Genomic DNA, 23131 nt, shown 5'->3' on the forward strand with positions numbered 1-23131 from the left:
CAACCCACAAGCTGTGTGACTTCAGGTAGGTCACTCTGCCCTGTGCTTCATGAGGGACACGGGGCCTGGATGGTGCCAGTTTTGTCTGGGGCTCAGCTGTGGCAGTTCTGGGATCCCACCTCTCAGATCTTGTTATGTTGAATCCTGAACTCGGCACAGCCTTGCAAGTCAAGGAATTCTGGCTGGAGAACATCTGGATGGCTCTACATACCTGTGAGACAGATAAAGCCACCTGTGTGTGTGTGTGTGTGTGTGTCCATCCATTGATGCAACCAATACCAGTAAACTCCCTCTGCAGTGAAATCAGAACCCCTAACAAAGACTAAACAAGCTGTGACCCCAGTCCTATCACAGACCCGATCTGTGCGGGCTTGTGTGTTTCAGAGGCAGAGGGTCATTCAAGCCAGGCGCCTAGTCCGTTGGACTGTTAGACACCTATTCTGTTAAATTCTTCGCAGCTCTTAGCTGTGTTTGAAACGTGCCCAGCGAAGCCCCACCTTTCTCCTTCCAGGAAGGAAAAGGACTGAGTTTATTAGGCAGAGCAACACTGGGAACAGCTCTGGCCTCACGTGTATGATAAATCTTCACAGCGGTGAGCTGTTGTCCCACCTACAGACGAGGACACCGAGGTTCAGAAAGGCCACCTTGGCCGGGGCACACGGCAGGTGCGTGTAGCGGACGCTGCAGGCACTGGACGGGCCGAGATCTTCCTGGCTCCCCTCCCACTGCCCTGGTCCTCGACCCCAGCGAGCCCGAGCTCCCATCACCTCACTCCCTGGGCCTGGGCACCCACATCTCCACCGGCCAGATCGCCCCCGTTTTGCAAGGTCCACGCCTCTTCCGCTCAGAGGCTCACAACCCCGAGGTCAGACCCTTTTCAGAGGCCCCCCCCCACAGCGGCCCCTCTCCCGGGTCCCTCTGGTTACCTCATACTCCAGTTCCACATCCCACAAACCCGCACCGCACCGAGGACACGAGGTCCCGCTACGGGTCACCGAGCGCCCCCCACGCCTCGCTCCGCCCGGCCAGCCAGCGCCGGGGACACGACCCCGATGTCCCTCCCCTGCCGAGCGCCGGGCAGCAGCCCAGCCAGGGAAGGGCGGCGGCTGTGAGAACCGCCGGCCGGGGAAGGACCGAAATGCCCAGAAACGTGCTGTGACCGGAAACCTCCCGGCGCAGAGGCGAGCCAGAGCCAAGGCTCCGCGGGCGGCGGCCAGCCCGGGTCCCGACCCGGCGCCCCCGCGGGCCCCTCCCTCTCCCGAGCCCCCTCCCTCAAGACCAGGCCTGGCCCCTGCGCCGCAGGAAGGCGCCCCCGCCCTCATCCCCTCCGCATCCCGCCGCCCCCCCTTCCTACCCCGCCCCGCTTCCCCTCGCCTTCCCTCCCACGCCGCCCCTCTCCCTCTCCCCCATTCCTTCACCCTGCCCCACCCTAGCCTTCTCCCAGCTTCCCTTCGCCCCAATCCCCCTCCTCCCCGTTCCGCCCCTCTGCCCTCCTCCCGCCCCTCTCCTCTCTCCACCCTATTTCTTCCCTCTCCCCACCTTCACTGGGCCCCACCCCACCCTTCTCCCTTCCTCACTCCGCCCCTCCCCCTCCTCTCCAGCCAGTCCCTGTCCCCTTCTCCCCACCCCTTCCCTCCACTCGCCCGCCCCCGCCCAGGCCCACGCACCCCACGCACGCCGCGGCGCAGTCTCCCGGGCACCGCACGTCACCGCTCGTCCCACCTCCTTCCCAGCCAATCAGTCCTCTCCTCTGCACCCGGCGTGTCCTCCCAGGGAAACCTGTGGCTGGCAGGAGATGCAGAATCGAGTGCAGGGTGTGCAATCACCGGGCAGAGGGCAACTCCGGGTGCAGAAGAAACCAGAAGATGGCCCGGGGGTGGGGGGGAGGGGCGGGGGGAGCGTTCAGACGTCAGGCATTTAGCCGCATCAGCTGGCTGAAGTTAGTGTGTTTGGCCCTCTCTGACTTACAAAATGCTTTCCTACAAATGCTCTCTCCTGGGCCTCAAAAACAGCCGGTGAGGGGGGTGTGATCTTCCTCTCCGAGCAGAGGAAAGGACAGCGTGGAGAGATCAAGTAGCTGCCGCAGAGCCCAGGCCGGGCGGCCGAGTCCGGCTGCGTCAGACGCGGGGCCCGCGGGACACCACGTCCTCCTGCTGAGAAGCCAAGGACCAGTGGGGGCGCGGGTGACTCTCTCGGCCCTCCCTGTTTCAGATCCAAGTGCCTGCACTACTAAGAGTTTCGATGATGCGGGCGTGGAAAAACAGGGGAAGGCAGTGGGATAAGAGGCGAAGCGTAGAGCAGGACGTTTAGATAGAGGAAACCGAGAGAAAAGGGCAAATTCAAAGGGTTATCTTGGGATTTCTCTGCTACCAGCCGGGCTGATGGGAGGGGAGATTTGCATCTCAAAGAGAAAGCCCTGGGGCAGCCGAAACCCTAGGCAGGCGAGCTTCGCCTGCTAGTGAGCCCGAGCTAGCACGGCGCGGCGCTCCCAGCATCCCAGCGCCCCGCGGTCTCCAGTGCCGCCCGAAGCACAGCGCTGCAAGGGCACACCCAGAACGGAAGGCCGGGAATAAAGGCCGAGGGAGGATGAGTCCGCTTCTTCCGGAGCCTCCTTCCCCCACTCGCTCTGCCTCGCCGTTTGCTGCAGCCTCTGCCTTGGGGTATATGCCGAGCTCACGCCCTCTCATCGGATGCCTCCTTCCCCGCGAGGCCTCCCTGACCCCTTCCCTGCCTGCTTCTCCCTAGTCCTTGCCACCGTCTGAGCAGTTGTGAACGAAAAACACTGCGAGCCATATCGGTAAACAAAGAATGCTGAAGCCATCAAGCCATCAGCCACTGCCGCCACCCCCACAGTGAAGACAAGCCCTGAGGGGACTCAGGATGTGAAAGGCCAGGATACTGGCCCTAGATAGCTAGACGGCTGTCAAAGGAATGAATTCAATGAGCCCAAATGTTTGCTCCCTACGGTACAATGAATTCAATGAGCCCAAATGTTTGCTCCCTACCGTACGTAGAAAAGAGCTAAATTCTTTAACTCGAGGTGTCTGGCTCTCTTCAGTTAACAAGTAATCTTTTAATGTGCTGACTACCTGGTCTTTGTTATAAAGCTCCTATACATCCCCTACCTCTTCTGAGCAGCCCCTCTGAGCCATCTGAGAGGCTGTCATCCTGGCTCGAGTCCTCCCGCCAAATAAAACATAACTCTCAACTTTTAGGCTGTGATCTATATCAGTCAACACAGCGCTTCTCAAGCCTGAATGTGCCTGCGGAGCAGCTGGGCATCGGGCAAAGCAGAAATGCACATTCAGCGGGTCCAAGGTGCGTCCCCACGTTTCTAATCCATCCCACTCCGCGTGCTGCTGCCGCCGCGCTGCCTGTAGATTGACAGAGGACACTTTAAACAGCATGGACCTAAAACACAACGATTATTTTCCTTTGATGTGCACCTTAGCTCTCTAGGGCCAGTATCCTGCTCTTCCCATCCTGAGTCTCCTCAGAGGGCAGCATTGTGGGTGTGGGCATCCTGTTTCCATCCTGAGTTCCCTCAGGGCTCACCGTCCTGGGCAGCTGCAACGTGATGGCTTGATGGCCGCAACATCCTTTGTTTACTGATATGGCATGCGGTATTTTTCAGTCCCAAAGGGAAGCCGGCTAGAGTGGGGCAGGGTATAGCTCAGTGGTAGAGCGCATGTGTAGTATGCACAAGGTCCTGGGTTCAATCCCCAGTACTTCTGTTATAAATAAATAAAGAAACCTAGTTACCTGCCCCCTCCTCCAAAAAAAAAGGAAGCCAGCTGGAGGGCAGTGGGACTGTTTTCCAGTTCAGTTGCCAAGAGTGATGGCGGTGGTAGTCACAGGATGTCGATGGAGCCATGACCCAGGTATGGACCTCAGGATTTTTTTGGCTTCTTGCTAAAGAACATTGCCAGGAGGCACTTTGGGGGAATCATCTCACATTCCATGATCATCCTCTTCAGTTGGTCAAGTTGCCTCCACGGATGGGCATGTGACCAAGGTAGTGGAGGATAATCTTAGCCACACAAAGAGAGATCCTTCCTGAGGATGAAGCAACACTGAGGACAGCAGAGCCACACCCTCAGGCTTCCATTACGCAAGTAGATCAAGGCTTTCTTCCTCTTAAGCCAGAGGTTGTCTGAAATTTTCAAGGAGAGTAGGCTTAATACACCTATGTGGGTTGAATGGTGTCCCCCGAAACGATATGTTCAAGTCCTAACCTCTGGTAACTGTGAGTGTGACCTTATTTAGAACGAGGGGCTTTGCGGATATGATCAGGCTAAGACGAGGTCATGTTCGGTTAGAGTGAGTGCACAGACACACACGGGGAGGGGGGGAACACCATGTGGTGATGGAGGTGGAGACTGGAGTGATGCGTATACAAGCCAAGGAGCACCAAGGAGCCACCCAAAGCTAGAATAGATGGAAACTCCCCCTCGGATCCTCTCTCAGAGCCTCTAGAAGGAGCCAACCCTGCTGACCCCTGGATTCTGGAATTTAAGCTTCCAGAACAGTGAGAGAAAAATTTCTGTTGTTTTAAGCCATCCACTTCGTGGTGCTTTGTTACGGCGGTCCTAGAAACCTAACATAACCCCCACAGACGGTGTTGAGTGTGATATCCCCTCCTGCCCCTTTTTCCAAGAAGCACAGGCAGCAGAATTTTACCAAGCCGTATCAGTAGTGCACCATATTTTACCTAAAGATGAAGTGTTGGCAGCTGTTTTCATCAGACCCCTGGCCTCTTGGCAATGCTACCCAACCCTTCCCCTGGCACCTAAGCTAAAAGAAACCTTAGCACAGGTCCTCACCATATCTTGCCTAGCCTGCTATAAAGAGGCTGCCTTCTTTTTCTGTCTTGTTCCATCTTCCATTCTGCTACTCTCTCCCTAACAAACTGATTTCACCTTTCCTCTTATTAAAAGAGAATCTCCATTCTTTTTCAGGCCCTACAGAAAAATTCCAAGCTCTTTAACATGCCATTCAAGAATCTAAAGAATCTCACCTCAGCTTATCTCTGTCTGATCTGCCCTCATTCCCTTGCTGAGTGCCTCATAATTTGATGATACTCAGCAAGTCCTCATGAACTCTCTCTCCAGCAGACAGTAGCTCCAGTATAAGGAGATGGTCTGAGAAGGCAGTACAGGAACCATGCTGATGGGAAAAGGGCCCCCTCCTCCAGTCGGGTGGCCGAGTTCCAGTCCTGATTCGGTCACTAATCCAATGCCTACTCACCGGCATGGCACCCACAACGTCTACCATTTTGCCCACAGGCATACCAAATGTTTCCCAAGTTCCCTTCCTGCTTGCCCCACTCTGATTTTTCACATCAGGATGCTGGGAGCAAACAGTCACCTGTCCTGCCAGCCCCTCCACGTGGCTGCTTCTGCCCCTGCTGATTTGGTAACTGTGCTGTGTCATGCACAGGGGGAGGAAGAGTGGGGAGGTTATGAGGCAATGGTGCCGACACTGGGTGATCCAGCCGCATGTGTGGAGTGGAAGCTCTGATGCCCCAACCACTGCTGGCACTACCCCTTCGCTGACCCAGATAGGAGCCCCCCATGGCCACGAACTGATTGGTGGAGTATATAAATTTGACCCCTTGCCTCAAGGTGGGTCAGCTCTGCAGTGCAGCTTATGTTCCAGAACCTTCCTGTAGATTAAACCAAACCTAAACTTGACTTGAGATGACATCCTTGCCAGGTCCCAGCCCCTCCCCCTCTAGAATCTGCTTTCCTCTCTCCGTTACAGGTTTGTTTTTTTTTTTTTTTTTTGGAGAGCATTCTTCAATAGCTCACTTTCACAGTAACAGCTGTCCCAGTTCCTGCGTCTAAGGACTTGATTTAAAACAGCGTGCTTTTAATAAATAAAAGTAAAATGCCATTGATGGGCAAAATACGAATGGGGGCAAAACACACGTGGGAGTATGGGAAGTAAACTCCCACACTAGTTTTTTAAGAAGAAACGGCCGTGTGAGTTTATTTGTGGGGGAAGGAAGCAGAGACAGACCAGCTTCCTGTGTGTCCCTGGAGGGCAGTAAGCTGAGTAGTCCCCTGGTATGGAATTCCCATTTTGCCTGATTCATTTCCTACACATCTTGGGACAGCTGACAGCTTCCAAAGTAAGAATCAGCCCCATGTTCTTGAAAAGCAGCAGTGTTGACTCACACGTGAAAGTATATCATCTTTTGAATGAAGCTCCCTTAAAAGCTACAGGAAAGGGGCCAGACACCCCTTTTAATGAAACCCCAATAGTGAATGCGGTCCTTTTACTTTTAGAGACTGATCCGTGGAGTCCAGTTCAAAAAGGACACAGAGGCCAAAACTAGCGACACTCGGCCACAATGGCCACTCAGGTTCCAACTGAGAAGTTCCTGCCTCAGCAAAAATTCTCCTGGGCCCAAGCGCTGCTCTCACGGTGGTTAAGGGCACAGCTCTGGAACCAGCAGGCGCGTGCCTGACCCCTGGCTCCGCCCCTTGGTGGCTGGGTGGCCCCGCCCCAGCACCCTCATTGGTCAGATTAGAGGTTCACGTGTTAAATGCATTCACGCAGGGAGTAAGCAGAAAGCCGCGAGGTTCGCTGAGTGTCAACTTGCTATTATCCTGATAAGTAATCCTCATTCATTTGAGGGCACTTGGGTCCCCAGCACTGAGCTGTATGTATCTCAGCAAAACACTTAAGCACTTCAAGCTCTTAAACCCTAGGGTGCCCTCTGAAGTCCTTTCCAGACGGAACGCGGACTTTGAGTTCAGCATGGTTCCAGTTCCAGGTCTTGCGCTGTCACTGTAACCAGGACATTTTCCTCACGTACCCATAGGAGACTTGTGACGAGTAATTTTGTGTGTCAACTTGGCCGGGCCACAGGGTGCCCAGATACGTGGTGAAACGTGACTCTGGGTGTGCCTATGAGGAGATGACAGACCATACTACTGGCATCCTTACAGGAGGATCTGAGAGCCAGGAAGAGGGGACTACACGGACCCAGCCCGCCTCGCTGCTGGTACCCACGCTGCGGCTTCAGCACCGGTCCCGGGTCCCAGGTCCCAGGTCCCAGGCTCCGCCCTCCCAAGGCCACGTGCCCCTCCGCGCTCTTCATGTGCCTTAGCTCAGCTCGTCCTCCCAGGAACTTACCAGACAGATACTATCATTATCCCCCTTCCTTTGTTTTCCATTCTAGAAAAACAGAATAAATGTTACCATTTTAACCATTTTCAAATGTACATTTTAATGTGTACATGGAACCATTTTTAAGGGTACATATGTGGCATTAAGCACACAGTGTGCATACATTCTGTTCCCGCTAACTGACAAATTCCCATTCCTCCTCCCCGCAGCCCCTGGAAACCACCATCCTACTTTCCGTCTTTATGAGTTGGACTATTCTAGGGACATTCACCTCAGTGGAATCATACAGTATTTGTCCTTTGTGACTGGTTCATTTCACCTCACATAACGTCTACAAGGTTCATCCGTGTCACGGCAGGCATCAGAATTTCTTTCCTTTTTAAGGCTGAATGATATTTTGTTACGTGTATACACCACTTTTTTTTTAATCCATTCATCCTTCGATGGACACTTGGGTTGCTTCTGATTTTTGGTTATGGGGAATAATGCTTCTATGCATGTGTGTGTACAAATTATCTCTTTGAGTTGTTTCTTTCGATTCTTTTGGATGCGTAACCAAAAGTGGAATTGCCTGATATTATTCCCTTTTAAAGAAGAATGAATCAGGTGCAGAAAGATTGTTTGTCTTGCCTGAGTCCAGGCACCGAGGTGTCTGAGCAGGGATTGTCCCCGGGCAGCCCGGCTCGGGTCTCCCAGCTCTTGACCACCACATCACACTGCCTCTCACCCACGACTCCAACATCCGGATACAACACCCCTAGAAGGTTACAAAGCGTGGCCTTCCTGACCAGAGGAGGGATCTCTGGGGCCTCCCATGGCCCCACCCCCAGGCTTCCAGAACCGCAGACTGATGACACAGGGTCCTCCATAGTCCAGTTCCTTCTCTACCCGTGTCTGAGGGTAAGTTAAACCATTTGCCCTGATTGGTTCTTGTGTGATTGTGACAGTTTACGGGGTAGTCCCTCCAACAGGGTAGGTGTGTGTTGATGACTGTGGCCCATCTCCTTGGCCGTCGGCTAAGTTTTGGAACATCTGAGACCCCAGCCCCATGCCCTCATCCCTTCTTCATCCACATTCTCTAGGCGGGAGACCTCGTTCAGCCTCCCGGCCACATAGACCATCTACTACAGAGGACTCCCGAATTAACATCCCAGCCCGGACTCCTCCTCTGAGCTTCAGACTTGTGTTTCCAGCCGCCTGTTGACTTCTCCACTGGATGCCACACAGGCATTTCCAAGTCCAAATAGTCCAAATAGTCTGTTCCCACAGCCCCTTCATCTCTCTGCCCAGCCTTCCTCCCTCAGGAAATGGCACCACCGTGCTGTCTGGCTCAAGCCAGATACATTCCACCAGGGGAGGAGGGCAGAGAAGGGAGTACGGGCACCATACAGGGTTTGGCTTGAGTGGCGCAACACTTCCCAGGGGGAGACGAGGAACAGGAGGAGGAGTTTGAGGGGAAGGGTAACATTGTATCTTCCATGTGTTGGCTTTGACATACTATGAGATCTCACGGAGAAGTCCCAGGAGGCAATAAATACATAACGATATTATCTACATAAAGTCAAACTGGAAGCCAAAAACTATAGTCGGGATGAGATCGCCCAGGTAGGGCGCTGAGGCTACCCAGGACCCGTCCACCCAGCCCCCACCTCTAGGGTCCTCGAGCGAGAAATACAGGCTGAGTCAGGTGGCTGCCAGAACATGGGGAAGGTTACAGGTGACGTGATGTAGAAACATCATGGGAGATGGGGGCTGTCCCCACATAAGGCTGATTCTGAGAGAAAAGTTTCACAAAGATCTTACGAGCTCCAAAAGTTATCATTCAGCGTCTTCTGTAAAGACCCCTCCAGAATCCTGGCCTCTCCTTTCTTGGCACTGTAACCACTTACATGTACATGGGAACCAGACTAGGGGCCTTAGAAAAGGCAATTTTTCTCTTTGTCATATTTGTTGTAAAGTTTTCCTGGTGTATCATTTATCTTTTGACTTTGTTTATGGTATTTTTCATACACAAGTTTACATTTTTTTCAATAATCAAATTTAAGTTGTCAAATGTTTTCCTTAGGAGTTTTGAGGTTAAGTCTGGGGCTCCAAATGTTCTACCCAGCCCTTATTTCTTTATTTTTTTTTGTGAGTCTACTCTGAAGATTATTTAAAAAACTAAGAACTCATAAAAACTAAATAGAATCAGCAAAATAGCCAAAGGGCTCTTCCACACACGCCAGGCTATGGTTTGCTGCTCCACTGATTTTTTTTTTTTAAACTCAGTATTGTATTTATTCTGGAGATAACTGTTGAGTATGCAGGTATTTATAGGAAAACTGTGTCCTTTTTTAATCCTTCTCAGGGGGAGAAAATCTTTCAGGCATCACTAATCAGAACTACACAACCACTTTGTTTTAATTTTTCAGACTGTGTGAATGATGTACTGGGTTATGTTTCCCCCTTTGCTCAGATCCAATTTTTTTCACACTTCCTTTAACAAAAAGTATATCTTCACAAAGCATGTGTTTGGGGAATTAATATTTGCTCTGACTTTAAATTTTTCCCCCTATCTTTTCTTGCCCTTCCTTCCAATTTATCTTTGAATTTATAATCATCTTTGATGTGGTATATCAAGTCCTTTTTGAAAGGGGAAGGGAGAGAAAAGAATGAGGGAGAGTGGAAGACAAACACAGAGAGAGAGAGAGAGAAAAGGAGACAACTCTCCCAAAACATGTACTTAGCAATCGCATTAGTTATTTATGTTACCAAATTACTTTTAACTTCACCATGGGATTCCTTCATGCAGTTCTCTGAAAACATTTCCATTTCCATTTGCTTTATTAAAAACACAGCTCCCCAGAGGCACAGTACCTCTTCTGCACATCTGCTGTGTAAAGCGGATTTTAATCTGTATTTCAAAATAGAGAAAACCATCCAGGTAGAGCAACGTGTGTAACATGAAGAACGTGGCTACGTGTTGAACTTGGCCATTATCTCGCCCAGCCCGCCTCCTTTAGTTTTTTTCCCCTTTATTTAGCCTTGCTCGCCTTGTTATTAAGTGTTTAGTACATGTCTGCACCTGTTGTGTTAGGCGTACATTCCCTTTAATCTTCACAGTGAAGGGACTCAGACCAGAGAATTAATATGATCACTCACAACCCAAGTCAACTGCAAAAAGACAAGAATTTCTGTCTACACTGCCTGGGCTTTTGTTACCACATCACATAGATGCCGTTGTTCTCAAATAATTCCAATTATATTCTCAGTGCTAATTAGCAAAAATAGGCAGTTTGTACCTGTGTACTTCTCTCTCACACACACACATATAAGTAACTTCTAACTATGATTTGTATTTTACTTAATGTAAATCATTTCCAAGTAAAACACTGGAATTTAAATCCTGACCACCTCACACCAATTTAGGATGGCTACGGTAAACACACACACACACACACAGAGAGAAAATAACACGTTTGGGAGGATGTGGAGAAACTGGAAGCCTTGCACACTGATGGTGGGACTGTAAGCGGGTGCAGCTGCCACGGAAAATTGTATGGAGGTTCCTCAAAAAAATTAAAAATAGATTTAACATATGATCCAGCAATCCCACTTCTGGGGACATACCCAGAAGAACTGAATTGTTTGGTAGAATTCACCTGGAAAGCTAGCTGGTCCTGAACTTTGATTGCTGGTGTTTTTTTAAACTGCTGATTCAGTTTCATTACTGGTAATTAGTCTGTTCAGATTTTCTATTTCTTCTCGGTTCAGTCTTGGGAGATTTCTAGCAGTTTGCCCATTTCTTCTAGGTTGTCCATTTTATTGGCATATAATTATTTGTGGTAATCTCTTACGATCCTTTGCATTTCTGTGGTGTTGGTTGGAACTTCTTTTTCATTTCTGATTTTATTTGGCCCTTCTGTTTTTCCTGATGAGTCTTGCTAAATGTTTACCAATTTTGTTTATCTTTTCAAAGAACCAACTCTTAGTTTCACTGATCTTTTTTCTTTTTTTTTTTTTTTTTTAGTCTCTGTGCTGTGATCTTTATGATTTCTTTCCTTTGCTAACTTTGGGTTTTGTTGTCCTTTTTTTTTTTCCTGTAGTTCCTTTAAATGCAAGGTTAGGTTGTTTGAGATTTTTCTTGTTTCCTGGGGCAGTCCTGTATCAGTATAAACTTCCCTCTTAGGATGGCTTCTGCTGCATCCTGTAGATTCCTTGGATCGTTGTGTTTTCATGTCTCTGGATATTTTTAAAATTTCTTCTTCGATTGCTTCAATGATCTATTGGTTGTTGAGTAGCATACTGTTGAGATTCCACCTGTTCAAGTTTTTTGCCATTTTTTTTCTTGTAGTTGATTTCTAGTTAGTGGCTGTTTAACGTTCCACAATGACGGTGAACCAGCGTTCAGTCATTCTTACATATAAGCCTCCACATGTTTTCAGTTTGAGCCACAACAAACAACTCTGACAAACATCTTGTGCTCATGGCATTACAGACTTGGAACTTTTTTTTCCGTGGGACAGATTCTCAAGAGTCAGATTCCAAAACTGAAACTAGATGTATGTCAAATGTGAATAAATGTTGCCAGATTTCTCCCAAAGGCCCCACCAATCCACATTTCCTCTCCTCCCCTCCTGTAACGAGAAAGCTCTTTTAAATTTTTGCCAGGCTGGTGGATATAAAGCAGTAACTTGTGTTCCACTTCCACTGCAGTTTTCCTGATTGTTTATAAATTTGAGTTTCTTTTATTTTTATTTAGCTCTCTTTTTATTAAATTTCTACATCTAAATAGTTCAACAAAGCCAAACAGGGACCTCTAAGTGAAGACAGCAGATAAAATACATTCATCTATTTCTGTTGCCTCCTGAAATCCTATTACAATGGCAGTAAAGTTGTGTTTCTTAAAGGCATAAAGTAATTCCCAAATCGTGTTTGACTTTTTAAGTTACCTGGTGGTATTTGTTCTATTATTCTGTATATCTTTTTATACATAAAAATATACTGCATTTAAAAAAGTCTGGGGAGTATATATCAAAAAATGGAACATTATTCAGTCATGAAAAGGAGTGAAGTCCTGATACATGTGACACTGTAGATAAACTTCAAAAAGTTATGCTAAATAAAAGAAGCCAAAACCAAAAGGCCATATATTATATAATTCTATTTATATGAAATGTCCAGAATAGCTAAATAGAGCACAGATTGGTGGTTGGCAAGGGGCCAGATCTCAGCTACAGACGTAATTTGGGAGTCTTCAGTGACCAGAAGCCATGAGATGCTGGCTGCTCACATCCAGGGAGCGCTCTGGGGGTGCACTGGTATTAGGAGACGAGAGAGGAGTGGGTCCAGCAAAGAAGCCTGAGGAGCTGCCCCAGTGAGACAGGAGGGAGAAACATAAGAGGGCAGGATTCCGGAAGCCAGGGGAAGAAGGGTTTTCATGGACAGTGTGATCTACCGTGCCGAGAGCTGATTGGAGGTTACAGAGGACCAGGACTGTGCAGGAACTATTGGATTTGGCACCACGGAGGTCACAGGTGACCTTGAACAAAGGAAGTTGTGCTGGGCTAACACAGAAGCCTGATTGAGTGAGTTTAGGAGCACAAGAGAGGAAGTAGAAAACTGTTCCACTTTTCCAAGGATGTGTGCTGAAAAGAGGAGCTGAGAGGAGACCTGACATCCTCCCGCCTTTAAATAAGGGAAATTTGAGCATCGCAAAGAAAGCTGTGTGATGCTGAGTGATGCATTGTGGTGAGCAGTATAGCAGTTATCTTCTAACTTAGTAATTCTTTCATTCTAGTTTATCATTCACCCTGTGTCTTTTTTCAATGACTGTATAATTCATTCTCAAGATGTTCTTTCTAAAATCCATTTGATTTTGTTTCATTTCTACAGCTTTTGTTTTATAATTTTTAATGGGTGTTATTCCTTCATTTATCTCCTTGGGATCCTAAACATACGTAATTCCGGATAAAATAATTAATTACTTACTTGGCCTTTGTGCGCCAGGCATTGTTCTAAGCACTTTATGTATATATAGAATCTCATCTAATTACAACAACTCTCTAAGGAAAGTACTGTTATCATCCCATTTTACAGGTGCAGGAACTCAGGTACAAGAATAGTTAAGTAAATTGACTGAAGTCTCACAACTAACACGTATCAAACCCAAGCTATCTGGCTCTAGCCTGGCTTTTAATCATTAGGCTATACTGCCTCTTAAAAAAAAAAAACCTGCTATTTATGGATATTTTTACATTCATGTTCATAGCATCATTATCCAAGGGCCAAAAGGTGGAAGCAATCCAAGTGGCCATCAATAGACAATGGCATATTATTCACCCTTGAAAAGGAAAGAAATTCTGACACATGCTACACCGTGGATAAACCTAGAAGACATTACACTAAGTGAAATAAGATAAATATTGTCAAATTCATAGAGACAGAAAGTAGACTAATTATTGCTAGGGGGAAGGGGAGGGAGGTGAGAATGGGAAGTTAGTGTTTAAGGGGTACACAGTTTCAGTTTGGGAAGATGGAAAGTTCTAGAGATGGATGGTGGTGATGGTTGCACAACAAAGTGAATTGTATTTAATGCCACTGAACTACACACTTACAAATGGTTAAGACAGTAAAATTTATATTATGTATATTTAACCACAATTTTTTAAGCCGTCTTTTCATTTTCATTTCATCTGGACCCATTATCTGATGGCTGCTTGCATCGTGGCTTTATTTTAGCGTTCGGTATCTTCCTGTTTTGCGATGGTCGGCAGGCTCCTGCGAAGCCGGAGGTCTTTGCGTGGAGTCTCTGCCCGTATGACTGTGGCGGTGCCGGCTGGGCTGAGGCTGGCCCTGGCCTCCCCCAGCCTCAGCGTCCCCACCAGCCGGGGCCGATGCAGCGTCCGCAGGGGCCCCACGGACGCCAGCCTTCCGGAGTCCGCTGACCTTGACCCTGCCCGCACCTGCACCCCGCGTGGAGCGCTGCTCCTCCGGATCTCCAGCGCCGCCGCCTGCTTTTGAGCCACATCCCAGAAGGCCTGCAGTTTCCGCCTCTGCTCACAGGCCTCCATATGGAGATGGTTATCCTGTTTGGAGTGTGGATATGGCTCTCCCTTCTTAAAAAAATATTTATCTATTTGATTTGCTTAGAAAGCTTGGGGAGAGTTTCTTACAGCACCATTTAAGCTGATAAATATTGCCTGTAAACTGATTTTTAAAGGCATGTCTGCACCTCCAACCAACGCTTGCAATTATGATGCCACAACTCTGGTATGATTATTAAATCTATGTTAAGTTTCTTTGCCCACTCCCAGCATTTTTTTAAAAACAATTTTTTAGGTGACTGCTATAAGCATTCAAAAAATTACCATTGACTGAGATTATTTTCCAGTTTTCCAATCAGGATTTTCTTTTCTTTTTTTTTTTTTTTTTTTAACTTTTTAAAAGTTCTTTCTAGGTTTCTAAATATTTTCCTTTTGGGGGGGGCGGGGATAGGTAATTAGGTTTATTTATTTATTTACTTAAAATGGAAGTACTGGGGATTGAACCAGGACCTTGTGCATGCTAAGCATGTGCTCTACCACTGAGCTATACCCTCCCCAGCCTGGGATTCTGTTCTTAATATGAAGATAATTAGAAGAACAAGAGGATGTGAGAATCTGGGAGGTGGGAGACGGAACAGTTCTGTGTCTTGATTGTGATGGTCATTATATGTGTATGCATTTGTCCAAACTCAAAGAACTGTATACTGCAAAGAAAAGTTTTACTTTATGTAAACTAAGCCTAACTTTTTTTTTTTTTAATGAAGAAAAACAAGTTATCCAGTAAGTACAGCTTTTCCTGAATCACAGTTTTGACCCAGTTGTGAAATACAACATCTCCTTGAGTGCCTCCAGAATAATCCACTCAACCTCTGGGACAACTAGGGGAGACTCCACTGGAGATTTTGTTTGGGGAAAAGAAAAGATTTACATTCTCAAGTCGTCCTCAGCTCGAGAATATATGTGGTCTCTTTCCTCTTCTGGGCTCCTTCTCTGTCCCGTAGGGCCCTACACTCACCCCAAATTTCTCTTCCCTGGATCCTGAAGAACCGTGTAGCCTTGTGCTCACCAGCTTACATACCAAGTGTGACTGCAATGTTGGGTGTAGTTGATACTTTGCCTGTAAAAATCACTTTACAAGTAATATTTACTTGTTTAATGGTGTTGAAAGTTAAGCGCATTCCTGTGCTCAGAGAAACTGCCCACCCCTGGGGGGCGCTATTCATTGACTTTATGGCGCAATATGGGACTTGGAGGAGAGGGTCCTGGTGAGAAATCTTGAAAGGCAGCTTCGTCCTTCTCAGTGCCCTTGAACTTAACGTGGCAAAAAGAGACTAGAGCAAAACCCCGCCCACTATGTCCCTCCTTTATCTAATCGTCTCTTTCTACTAGAGCCTTCTCTTAAGTATTTAAATATGCTCAAACCTGTTCATCTTATTAAAAATTCCCTCTCAGGTCCCTATCCCCCAGTTATCATCTTATCTCTTTTTCTCCCTTGGGGCCACATTTCCCAGAAAGGGTTGTCCCCATTCTGCCTCCTCCTCCCGCTCCCTCCACAAAGCTCTCCAGTCAGTTCCCAACCCCAGCCATCTTCCAACTGGGCTGTGGTCCTGATCAATGTTTCCAATTTGATGAAACCAGCAAATGTTCTGCAGTCCCTCATGCAACTTGATCTTGAAATAACACTTGGCAGCGCGGCTCTGTAAAAACCATCTTCTCTCAGTTCCCATGCCTGGCTTTCCCCTTCTTCCCTGATCTTCCTTTTCAGCCTCCTTTTGGCTTCTCCTTTGTCCAGATCTTTCAGTGTTGCTATTTCCTGGGGCTCTTTCCAAACCTTCCCTCTTCTCTTCCACTCTCTCCTTCTAGACCATGGCATCCACTCCACGGCTTCATCTGCCATCCTTTTGGTGCTTAAGACCAAACTCTGTGTCTGCAGCCCAGCTTTCTTCTGAGTTCCAGACTCATCTATCCAGTGACCTGGTCCACATGTCTGTTTCGTTATCTGACAAGCCCTCACCCTCATTCTGGACCACTAGACTGGCGGTCCCTCGGGAAGTGGAACCATCCTCCAGTGGCAAACTCAGAGTAACCCTTTTCATCTTTGGGGGACATAGCTCAGCATTCACTCCCTCCTACTGATTTTACTTCCTGAATATTGCTCACATCCATCCCCCACCCCCAATCTTCACAACCACAAATTTAGTTTTAAGCCATTATCATCTCCTCCTCCTAACCCGTCATCCCACATCCATTCTTGTTCTTCTCAAGTTCATTCCCTAAGTTTAAAAATTTAAAATTCTTCAGTGACTTCCCAGAACTCTTGAAATGAAGTCCACAATCATTTGCCGAGCCTCCTGGACCCTGCCTAATCTGCCTGTTGCCTGCCTCTCCAATTTCACCCCAAGGCTCGGAATCACATCACGCCAACCTTCTTTCAGTTATTCACACATGTTATTTTCTTTTACCTTAAGAGCAGGAGCTGCTCCCTATGTCTAGAATGTTCTTCTCCACCATTCTTTTCTCGCTTCTCAGCCTTCAGGACTTGATTTAAGGCCACTTTCTCTGCTCCCTCACATTTGTTGAAATCCTCGTGTGATAAGCTCTCAAAATTTCCGTTTCTTCTTCTTAACACTTAACTGCAATAATTTGTGTGAACATTTATTCATTTCCCTGCTAGACGGGAAGCTCCACGTCTGTTTTGCCCCATCATAGATGACATCTGTCTTTCCTGTTAGCCCCCCGGCACCTGAGTTTCCCATGCTAGCAGAATCAACCACGTAGTGAATCCTGGTAGAAGGGGACAGGAAAGTGAAAGGCCATCCCCAACTCCACTCAGTTTCCCAGCCTCTCCTGCACGGAGGACAGGAGCAACCCGCCATCAGGCACTTCGACAGAGGATCTGGGGTCAAGAACTGATGACACAGGAAGGAAGGGTTGGGAAAGTCACTTCTCTCCTTCAGGTGGAAGTGGTGGTAGCGGTGGCTCCAAGGGCAAGTTCCTAGGACAGAAACAGCTTTGGCAGGAGCTGCTGAGTGAGGTCCTGGGGGTAGGATTGAAAAATGGAGTCCCTGGTGTTCAGCAGTTCCCATTAGTTCAGTGGAATGGCTCTCCAGCCCTCTCAGTGATTCTGTCACTTGTAGGGAACTTTTTAATAGACCTAATGTGCATTAGACTATACCGGAAACCCACACTAGTCAGAGCTGACTAATGCAACAGCTATAAATCTTGTGTCCCAGAGGTGTCCCTGGTGTGCAGCACGTACACAATGAATATTCGCTGGTTAGAAGAATGGCTGAAACAAAAGGGTCATAGGTGCCTTTGTGGACTGAAGAGCCCTTATTTTGACACAGAACAATTTTAAAAATTCACGGGGAGGGTATAGCTCAATGGTAGAGTGCATGTTTAGCATGCATAAGGTCTTGGGTTCAATCCCCAGTACCTCCATTCAAACAAATAAATAAACAAACTAATTACCCCCTCCCCCAAAATAAACTTAAAACATTCAAGTCCACCTTACGTTTAAATGGCAAAAATCACCAAAGTAAAACCAACGTTTGGAAAACACTGCATTTGTTGATGCTGGAAATTCCTTTAAGACTGCGCTCACTGCTTAATACGTAATTTCTTTTCCCACTGGATAAAAAACCACATCCATCAAAGAACAAAATATTGACACAGCGACCAGGGAGTGTGCATTGCGGGCAGGACAGCTCACCTGGAGATACGGGTCACCTGACTACAGACGAAACCCCAAAGCATCCAGAAGCTGTTCTATGAGCCAAAACGTGGGAAAGATCTGGGTCATTCATTGAACCCAGATTTTCTCTTCTGTCAAACCGGAAGAGCAGCTACCTCACAGAGGCTGTCGTGAGGATTCAATTAAAGAATTATGCTGTACACCAGAAACAGACAAAATTGTAAACTACACTTCAATTTAAAAAAAAAAAAGACTGTGAAGCGCTCAGGATTCAATCTCTGGTCCACGCGAAGTGCTCCCCCAACACTTTCATATTTGCTTCCTCCCTCCTGCCTTCCTTCCCTTGCTCCTCACTCCTCACCCAAAACAGTGATTTGTTTATTAAATCGCACGGCTAACATGGCAATGTTTCAGGAGCCAGTGATGCTGTCAGTTTCTTCACGCTCTTCTCGCCCTGAATTTACACCCCACCCAAAATACGGATTCTTTGGCAGGAACATTATCACATGCAGAAAGGCACAGATGATATGAAAACTAACTTTCAGAAATGGTTGAAATGTGTATGGATTTTCTTTTTCAGATTTATTCATGATGCTGAACTTAGTGATGCCCAAACGGATGGCTCGGAGCTGAAATTCTATCTTTACCCAAGGATTGCTAGTGTTGCCAAATATAACAAAATATGCCGTTCACTCTGACAGTACCACCCAGCATTTGATCCGATTCGGTTATTTCCCATCTACCATTAGAACAGTCGACAAGTGTTTTCAAGAAAATTAATTATTACAGAAGTCTAATGTTTCGGTTAGAAGCTGTGATTTTCAGGATATAAATAGACACTTCAGAATTATTTCAGAAAAACTAAGACACCTCAGATGCTTGATTGAAAAAGAGCCCTGGAAAGTGATTGAGCTTTGAACTGGCATCCAAACTCTGTAATTTCTTATGTGTGTGATATGGGCAAATTATTTAAGATCTCTGAGCCCTGGTTCCTTCATCTATAAAATTACCTACGATAGGACTCCTACCAACAGCAACCACACTGCTTGGCTTAAAAAAAAAAAAATCCTCAACAGATGCAGTTTTTCTCAACACACAGTGGATAAAGTATCAGATAGTCACTCACACACACAAAGTCTCAGACTTGCCACACCTTTCTCTGTAGGCTGAATTTTAAGCCAAACACCTCCAATGGCCAGCCATCTCATTCCGAGTCGCTGATGCAGTCCCCACCCACTAGCAATGTTACATGGCGGAAATTAATGAGTCCCATGTTTAATGTTATGCAAGCCAACCTCGCAGTACCTCTAATCCCATTCTTAAAGCCAGTGACCACACAGAGCCACTTTTGTGACATGTGACAATTCTAATACGAAACTCACAAGGCACCTAGCTGGGCTACCAAGAGAAGCTTCTGGGTTTAACCAGAAGTTTAAATCATCAGTTTGACCCATGTTGCTTCAAGAGATTTCAGGTTTCCATGAGATTTGTTTTTTTCTTGAAGTGTTTCTTAGACGTTTTCCTCTTCTCTCTCTGAAATGAAATTTTCAAAAATCTGCTGCCATTCTATGCAGCTTCCTTAGAGATCCATCCTTCCTGACTCCTAAGTCATCTCAAAATACTCTCTCTTGCTATGCCACTTCAGGTAAGTTCAATAAAACTAGGCTGAAACCAGCTGTGTGTTGAAAGTGAGATTTGGGAATTTTCACTACTTCTGGCAGGCCTGCGGTGACAAGCGCCGTGTCATTCTGGGACCCGGGGTGAAGACCAAGCAGAGACAGCACTTGCCTAGAGGGCCTCGCTGTCTGCGAGGGAGGCGGACACGGAAGGAGGCCATCCAATTTCAGGGTGAACTGTGCCCCAGTGGGAGCAGATGCCAGATGCTCCCGCAGATTCGAGGCGAGGCACTCAGTCCACTCGGGTGTGGAGTGTGTCGGGGGATGGATGTCAAGGAAGGTTTCTCAGAGGAAGTGAACTCTGAGCTGAGCCCTGAAAGATGAAGAGGGAGGAGCAAGGCATGGGGGAAGGGCTCTCCTGGCAGAGGAAACAGTGCCTACAAAAGCCAAGATTTAGAAGGGCAGGAAGAAGGTCTGCTGGGGCTGAGCTCTATGGGGGAGGAGGTGGGGGACAGCCACCTGAGATGTGAGGCTGAGGCTGGGCCTGGCAGCAACCCTGGGGAACTTGAACTTTGCCCTCCAGACAGTGGCGAACCATGTAAGGATGACACAGTGATAGAATCAGATTAGTATTTCAGAACAACTCCTCTGGCTGCTTCCACAGAGCCCTGGAGATAGGTCAGGAGGCTCTCGCTGTAGTCCAAGAAAGGTGGGGGGTTGGAGGGGCCTGGATTAAGGTAGAGGACGGTGGGGAGAAACAGGCGGAGCTATTTTGAAGGTGGAATTAAGAGGCCATGGTGACTGATGGATGTACGGGTGGAAAAGGAAAGTAATTGGCAAGTTTCCCAATTTGGTTTATGCAACTGAAGGGACACCTTGCGTAGCTCACAGACCACGTAAGAAGATGGGTACACAGAAGGAAAGGGGGAGCGGGAGAGGTGTAGAAGATGAAGTCAGGACATAAATTTAAGACGCCCATGGTCGCTGGTAATACGGGTCTGGGGTCCAGAGGAGATCTACCTTGATTACAGCGGTGGGCATCTTCCTGTGAGTCAGCGATTCAAAATCTTGGCTGTGCGGCACAATCTCCTTTGGAATCTGCTTAAAAAACTGTCGTTTGTTTCCTTACTAAATCTACCCACAGGTTTTCCATACTCACGCTAGGAGTGGGAGTTGAGGACAGCCCACGAAGTGGAGTGGAGGGAAAATGCACTGAGGTGGAGGAAGTAAAGACATTTTGGTTTGCAGAGCATTTACAAAAAAATGATGCAGACTGCAGAAAAGGTGTATCTTTCGCAAAGTGGGAACCAAATTATTTCTGATGTGATTGGTAGCCCTTCTTCCCTCTTCCCAAGTTTCCAACCTCAGTTCACTTAAGCCAACTTCAAATTTGCGTTTGTCTTTAAGAATTGATCAGCGGCTTCACGAGCCATTAGCACTTACTCAGAACCCTTGGAAACAGCTCAAATGCTCTTTATAAGTTATTTTCTAGGACTTGCCATTGTCCACTCACTTCTGATCAAGCCCTTTCTGCCTTTTCAGCTGGAGAAATGAGGCCTTTGGCAAAACTGTTTTCCCCTTGATTTGAACGTATAAACTGGCTGATTTCACGGTCTTTATGTTTGTGTTTCTACCCTTCTAAGAAAGAAATAACAATACATGAATTAGAGGACATGGTTGTCTTTAAATTGTCCTCCCCACTCCAAAGATTTCACTAAATTTTATAATTTACCTAGAAAAGTGGTTAAGACTTCGAACTCCCTACCCCTCACGGAGCTGAGGCGCAATAAATCGTCCCAGGGCTAAAACACGCGCCCGTTGAAACGTCAGAAATGGAACTTGCTAACTGATTAATCATTTGTGATCTGGAACCCTAGCTCATCTACACCCAGAATTTATAGCTTTTCCCCTGCATTCTGATTTGTTATCTTGTCCATTTACCAAGAGACATAAAGAGGACACTCAGAAAAACACACATACTTGTTTTCCTACCAAATATAAAGTAATATGTACAAGATGTTCATAATACCTAATTCAGCCATTCTCAATCCTGATTTTTAGACTGAACTGGAATTTATTGACAGCAATTATGGAATTAAAAGGTCCCAAGAGATCATTCAGTCCAATCCGACACAGCTAACAGCTCGAAAGCATGGCCTAGGCTGAAAGGTGGCAGAGCCTGGTTGGGGTTTCAGCCTGGTTAACATCAAGCTCAACTAGGGAGGAACTCCAGGAGCAATGGAAAGGCTCCAAGAAATCTCAGCTTTAGTTCCCGTCTCCTTTCAGATCAGATGTTGATGGAAAACAGTTTCATCTTCCTTTAGCATCTACCACCGTCTTCCTCTTCAAAGACCTGGTCTTCATGGAGAAAACAGCCCATCACCTGTGGATTTCCTCAATCTACTGCCCCTTCGCTCCCCCTAGATCTCTCTTCACCTCTCTCACCTCCTTTTTCCTATCACAAATGTTTGGGCTTTGTGAATTCTGAATGGTTCCAACAGTGCCTCTTCCCCTTTCCAAGGTTCACCTCCCCTCTGAGTCCTTAATATATCCCCCCTGCTCCCTCCAGGGCCTTATTCCATTATTTATCTGCTCCCTTGCGCCTTCCCTTTGTGCCTTCCCCTTAGCCAGCAAATTCACTCCTCTGGTCTCTATATCCCAACCCTAAGCAAACAACCCTACCGCCCCCGTCTCCTCTTGGAAACATTCCCTCTTGTTTTGTTCATCTCCAAGTTTACTGAGAAAAGCCAACACTTTCTTCATTGCTATTCATTCACTGACCCAATACAATCTGACCTCGGACCCCAAGAGAAAATGGTCTTGCAAAGATCAGCAGTGATTCAAATGCCAAGGCAAAAGCTTCTCTTCAGTTCACGCTCTTTGACCACCACATCGGACAGGATGTAGGTCACCACCTCCTCTCTGGGGGGAGGGCCTCCTACCACACTACTTACATCACTCACCTTTTTGAGCTGCTCTTCTGCCTGGTCTTCATATGCTGGACTTCCCTGCTCATTTGGCTGACCCCTCTCATCTGTCCCCATGGTGCAGTCTTCAAATGTGACAGAATATACATGCGTGTGCGTGTTTCATTTCCACTCCGGACCTTTCTCCTTAGTTTGAGCTCTTTGTCTACCAGTTACATCCAAACCAGGTCAAATGTATTCAAATCTGCAATCACCTTTCTCTCCCCTACCTCTTCATTCCTCCTCCGCTCTTCACTTTCTCAGGCGTCAATAAACACTCAGGCCAAAAAACAAAACAAAAAAAACCCCAGAGAGATCCCGCCTGCCTTCTTCCTCACTCAATCCACCTTGGCCCGTTGACTGAGCTCCAATCTCCCAAATCCACCCCGGCAGGGCCCTTATTCCTTCGAGAACTTACTGATATTTGGTCTCCGGTCCTCTTTTCTTCACCCTTTCATATCCATCTAAAACTTAGTTCTTCAATCATTTCCCTGCTTTAAATAAAGTCCACAAAGGTAGCTCACTGACTATACAGGTAAGTTCAACACCCACCAAAGGGCATAGACATTTCAGTTTGATTCAGCACTGACCGACATTCCAGTCCTTTCTCCACCCACCATGTTTCCCAGCCACACTGAACTTCACGTTGTTTCTGGAATGTATTTTCACGTGTCGGTTCCTGCCATTCCCGTT

Source organism: Camelus bactrianus, chromosome 31 (genome assembly GCF_048773025.1).
Source record: "Camelus bactrianus isolate YW-2024 breed Bactrian camel chromosome 31, ASM4877302v1, whole genome shotgun sequence".
Classification (NCBI taxonomy): Eukaryota; Metazoa; Chordata; class Mammalia; order Artiodactyla; family Camelidae; genus Camelus; species Camelus bactrianus.